At 65.9% G+C, this 6,000-nt stretch overlaps 1 protein-coding gene across 3 annotated transcripts in view; it reads left to right on the top strand.

The window, feature by feature from the left end:
- Window positions 1–6,000, top strand: part of mzt1 (mitotic spindle organizing protein 1) — a 35,794-nt gene that overhangs the window by 28,409 nt on the left and 1,385 nt on the right. The window lies entirely within an intron of this gene.

Genomic DNA, 6,000 nt, shown 5'->3' with positions numbered 1-6,000 from the left:
CCCCCCACTCGCTCTCTCCCTCCCCCCCCACTCGCTCTCTCCCTCCCCCCCACTCGCTCTCTCCCTCCCCCCACTCGCTCTCTCCCTCCCCCCCCACTCGCTCTCTCCCTCCCCCCCACTCGCTCTCTCCCTCCCCCCCACTCGCTCTCTCCCTCCCCCCCCCACTCGCTCTCTCCCTCCCCCCCACTCGCTCTCTCCCTCCCCCCACTCGCTCTCTCCCTCCCCCCCACTCGCTCTCTCCCTCCCCCCCCACTCGCTCTCTCCCTCCCCCCCACTCGCTCTCTCCCTCCCCCCACTCGCTCTCTCCTCCCCCCACTCGCTCTCTCCCTCCCCCCACTCGCTCTCTCCCTCCCCCCCCACTCGCTCTCTCCCTCCCCCCCACTCGCTCTCTCCCTCCCCCCCACTCGCTCTCTCCCTCCCCCCCACTCGCTCTCTCCCTCCCCCCCACTCGCTCTCTCCCTCCCCCCCACTCGCTCTCTCCCTCCCCCCCACTCGCTCTCTCCCTCCCCCCCCACTCGCTCTCTCCCTCCCCCCCCACTCGCTCTCTCCCTCCCCCCCCACTCGCTCTCTCCCTCCCCCCCCACTCGCTCTCTCCCTCCCCCCCCACTCGCTCTCTCCCTCCCCCCCACTCGCTCTCTCCCTCCCCCCCCACTCGCTCTCTCCTCCCCCCCCACTCGCTCTCTCCCTCCCCCCCCACTCGCTCTCTCCCTCCCCCCCCACTCGCTCTCTCCCTCCCCCCCACTCGCTCTCTCCCTCCCCCCCCACTCGCTCTCTCCCTCCCCCCCCACTCGCTCTCTCCCTCCCCCCCCACTCGCTCTCTCCCTCCCCCCCACTCGCTCTCTCCCTCCCCCCCCACTCGCTCTCTCCCTCCCCCCCCACTCGCTCTCTCCCTCCCCCCCCACTCGCTCTCTCCCTCCCCCCCCACTCGCTCTCTCCCTCCCCCCCCACTCGCTCTCTCCCTCCCCCCCCACTCGCTCTCTCCCTCCCCCCCCACTCGCTCTCTCCCTCCCCCCCCACTCGCTCTCTCCCTCCCCCCCCACTCGCTCTCTCCCTCCCCCCCCACTCGCTCTCTCCCTCCCCCCCCACTCGCTCTCTCCCTCCCCCCCACTCGCTCTCTCCCTCCCCCCCACTCGCTCTCTCCCTCCCCCCCACTCGCTCTCTCCCTCCCCCCCCACTCGCTCTCTCCCTCCCCCCCCACTCGCTCTCTCCCTCCCCCCCCACTCGCTCTCTCCCTCCCCCCCACTCGCTCTCTCCCTCCCCCCCCACTCGCTCTCTCCCTCCCCCCCCACTCGCTCTCTCCCTCCCCCCCCACTCGCTCTCTCCCTCCCCCCCCCACTCGCTCTCTCCCTCCCCCCCCACTCGCTCTCTCCCTCCCCCCCCACTCGCTCTCTCCCTCCCCCCCCACTCGCTCTCTCCCTCCCCCCCACTCGCTCTCTCCCTCCCCCCCACTCGCTCTCTCCCTCCCCCCCACTCGCTCTCTCCCTCCCCCCCACTCGCTCTCTCCCTCCCCCCCCCACTCGCTCTCTCCCTCCCCCCCCACTCGCTCTCTCCCTCCCCCCCACTCGCTCTCTCCCTCCCCCCCCACTCGCTCTCTCCCTCCCCCCCCACTCGCTCTCTCCCTCCCCCCCCACTCGCTCTCTCCCTCCCCCCCCACTCGCTCTCTCCCTCCCCCCCCACTCGCTCTCTCCCTCCCCCCCCACTCGCTCTCTCCCTCCCCCCCCACTCGCTCTCTCCCTCCCCCCCCACTCGCTCTCTCCCTCCCCCCCCACTCGCTCTCTCCCTCCCCCCCCACTCGCTCTCTCCCTCCCCCCCCACTCGCTCTCTCCCTCCCCCCCCACTCGCTCTCTCCCTCCCCCCCCACTCGCTCTCTCCCTCCCCCCCCACTCGCTCTCTCCCTCCCCCCCCACTCGCTCTCTCCCTCCCCCCCCCCACTCGCTCTCTCCCTCCCCCCCCACTCGCTCTCTCCCTCCCCCCCCACTCGCTCTCTCCCTCCCCCCCCACTCGCTCTCTCCCTCCCCCCCCACTCGCTCTCTCCCTCCCCCCCCACTCGCTCTCTCCCTCCCCCCACTCGCTCTCTCCCTCCCCCCCCACTCGCTCTCTCCCTCCCCCCCACTCGCTCTCTCCCTCCCCCCCCACTCGCTCTCTCCTCCCCCCCACTCGCTCTCTCCTCCCCCCCACTCGCTCTCTCCCTCCCCCCCCACTCGCTCTCTCCCTCCCCCCCCACTCGCTCTCTCCCTCCCCCCCCACTCGCTCTCTCCCTCCCCCCCACTCGCTCTCTCCCTCCCCCCCCACTCGCTCTCTCCCTCCCCCCCCACTCGCTCTCTCCCTCCCCCCCCACTCGCTCTCTCCCTCCCCCCCCACTCGCTCTCTCCCTCCCCCCCCACTCGCTCTCTCCCTCCCCCCCCACTCGCTCTCTCCCTCCCCCACTCGCTCTCCCCCCCCACTCGCTCTCTCCCTCCCCCCCACTCGCTCTCTCCCTCCCCCCCCACTCGCTCTCTCCCTCCCCCCCCACTCGCTCTCTCCCTCCCCCCCACTCGCTCTCTCCCTCCCCCCCACTCGCTCTCCCTCCCCCCCACTCGCTCTCTCCCTCCCCCCCCACTCGCGCTCTCTCCCTCCCCCCCCACTCGCGCTCTCTCCCTCCCCCCCCACTCGCGCTCTCTCCCTCCCCCCCCACTCGCGCTCTCTCCCTCCCCCCCACTCGCGCTCTCTCCCTCCCCCCCCACTCGCGCTCTCTCCCTCCCCCCCCACTCGCGCTCTCTCCCTCCCCCCCCACTCGCGCTCTCTCCCTCCCCCCCCACTCGCGCTCTCTCCCTCCCCCCCCACTCGCGCTCTCTCCCTCCCCCCCCACTCGCGCTCTCTCCCTCCCCCCCCACTCGCGCTCTCTCCCTCCCCCCCCACTCGCGCTCTCTCCCTCCCCCCCCACTCGCGCTCTCTCCCTCCCCCCCCACTCGCGCTCTCTCCCTCCCCCCCACTCGCGCTCTCTCCCTCCCCCCCCACTCGCGCTCTCTCCCTCCCCCCCCACTCGCGCTCTCTCCCTCCCCCCCCACTCGCGCTCTCTCCCTCCCCCCCCACTCGCGCTCTCTCCCTCCCCCCCCACTCGCGCTCTCTCCCCTCCCTCCCCCCCCACTCGCGCTCTCTCCCTCCCCCCCCACTCGCGCTCTCTCCCTCCCCCCCCACTCGCGCTCTCTCCCTCCCCCCCCACTCGCGCTCTCTCCCTCCCCCCCCACTCGCGCTCTCTCCCTCCCCCCCCACTCGCGCTCTCTCCCTCCCCCCCCACTCGCGCTCTCTCCCTCCCCCCCCCACTCGCGCTCTCTCCCTCCCCCCCCACTCGCGCTCTCTCCCTCCCCCCCCCACTCGCGCTCTCTCCCTCCCCCCCCCACTCGCGCTCTCTCCCTCCCCCCCCACTCGCGCTCTCTCCCTCCCCCCCCACTCGCTCTCTCCCTCCCCCCCACTCGCTCTCTCCCTCCCCCCCCACTCGCTCTCTCCCTCCCCCCCCACTCGCCCTCTCCCTCCCCCCCACTCGCCCTCTCCCTCCCCCCCACTCGCCCTCTCCCTCCCCCCCCACTCGCCCTCTCCCTCCCCCCCCACTCGCCCTCTCCCTCCCCCCCCACTCGCCCTCTCCCTCCCCCCCCACTCGCCCTCTCCCTCCCCCCCCACTCGCCCTCTCCCTCCCCCCCCACTCGCCCTCTCCCTCCCCCCCCACTCGCCCTCTCCCTCCCCCCCCACTCGCCCTCTCCCTCCCCCCCCCCTCGCCCTCTCCCTCCCCCCCCCTCGCCCTCTCCCTCCCCCCCCACTCGCCCTCTCCCTCCCCCCCCACTCGCCCTCTCCCTCCCCCCCCACTCGCCCTCTCCCTCCCCCCCCCACTCGCCCTCTCCCTCCCCCCCCACTCGCCCTCTCCCTCCCCCCCCCACTCGCCCTCTCCCTCCCCCCCCCACTCGCCCTCTCCCTCCCCCCCCCACTCGCCCTCTCCCTCCCCCCCCCACTCGCCCTCTCCCTCCCCCCCCCACTCGCCCTCTCCCTCCCCCCCCCACTCGCCCTCTCCCTCCCCCCCCCCACTCTCTCCCCCCCTCTCTCTCTCCCCCCCTCTCTCTCTTTCCCCCCCCCCCTCACTCTCTCTTCTCTCCCCCCCCCCCCCCCCCCCCCCCTTAATCTCTATATTGTGTATATTCTCGCTCCCCTGCTTACTCACCGTATCCCGGGAACTCCAGCTCCAACACAGCGTCACTTCGGCCGGGCCTGACAACCGCTCGGCCCGAGACACAGAGCGGGGGGGCGGCAGCGGCCGGCCGTCAACCACGCGGCCCTCTAAACTGCCGTGGCACCACCGGCGCCCCCCCCCCCCCCCACCCCACAGCTAGTTAAATATATTCAAGAAGGAGTTGGATATATTTCTTAACGCTAAAGGGATCAAGGGGTATGGGGAGAAAGCAGGGACCGGGTACTGAATTGGATGATCAGCCATGATCGCTTTGAATGGCGGAGCCCTGTACAACTGCAGCAAGACATCTTTGTTCCTGTACTCAAACCCTCTCGCTATGAAGGCCAACATACCATTTGCTGCCTTAACCGCCTGCTGTACCTGCATGCTTACTTTCAGCAACTGGTGCACAAGGACGCCCAGGTCTCGTTGCACTTCTCCTTCTCCCAATCTATTGCCATTTCGATAATAATCTGCCTTCCTGTTTTTGACACCAAAGTGGATAACCTCGCATTTATCCACGTTATATTGCATCTGCCATGCTTCTGCCCAATCACCCAACCTGTCCAAATCATACTGGAGTTTCTCGGCATCCTCCTCACAGCACACACGCCCACCCAGCTTTGTGTCGTCTGCAAACTTGGAAATATTACATCTAGTTCCCTCGTCCAGATCATTAATATATATTGTGAATAGCTGGGGTCCAAGGACCGATCCTTGCAGTACCCCACTAGTCACTGCCTGCCACTGGGAAAACGACCCGTTTATTCCAACTCTTTGCTTTCTGTCTGCCAACCAGTTCTCTATCCAAGTCAATACCTTGCCCCCAATCCCATGTGCCTTAATTTTACATGCTAATCTCTTATGTGGGACCTTATCGAAAGCCTTTTGAAATCCAAATACACCACATCCACTGGTTCTCCCTTATCTATTTTACCAGTTACATCCTCAAAAAATTTCAGTAGATTAGTCAAGCACGATTTACCTTTTTATAAAGCCATGTTGACTTTGTCCGATCCGGTCACTTTTTTCCAATTGCTCTGCTATCACATCCTTTATAATGGACTCTAGCATTTTCCCCACTACCGATGTCAGGCTTACCGGTCTGTAATTCCCCGTTTTCTCTCTACCACCCTTTTTGAACAGTGGGGTAACATTAGCTACCTGCCAATCCATGGGTACTGTTCCAGAGTCTATTGAATTTTGGAAGATGACCAGCAATGCATCTACTATTTCTAGGGCCACTTCTTAAGTACCCTAGGATGTAGATTATCAGGCCCTGGGGATTTATTGGCCCTCAATCCCATCAATTTCCCTAATACCATTTCCCTACAAATACTGATTTCTCTCAGTTCCTCCCTTTCATTAGACCCTATGTTCCCTGACATACAAGTCCAATAAGGTAGGTGTATTTATAGCCCCGTTAAAACATATTTTTAATTTTGGGGGAAAAAATTGTTTAAAATGTTTTATTAAATGTCATTTTTAATTAATTTTAAATGTAATTTTTTAAATTTATTTCACGTGTTAGTGTATTTTTTAAGTGACCCCCCATTCATACTTAAGGGGATTCCCCTTTTATTGGTTGGGCCGGCCCACGTGATCACAGGGACGCTTGTGAGCCCCCTGCGATACGTGGGCCGCTACCCGCGAGCCTCCGTACCTCCCGGACCACCAGGTAATTTCGTAGATTTTTTTTACAGGTCGGAGGCATCCGCCCAGGGGAAGCCTCCGACACACATTTTGGGCCAATATATCTGTCCTAAAAGTTACATGTTAATGTATGAATAAAGCCCGTTATC

The sequence above is a fragment of the Somniosus microcephalus genome, chromosome 10 (genome assembly GCF_052327205.1).
Source record: "Somniosus microcephalus isolate GS21.2 chromosome 10, FLI_Smic_1.0, whole genome shotgun sequence".
NCBI lineage: Eukaryota > Metazoa > Chordata > Chondrichthyes > Squaliformes > Somniosidae > Somniosus > Somniosus microcephalus.
Note: the sequence above shows the minus strand (reverse complement) of the source record. Positions and strands in the feature narration are given on the sequence as shown.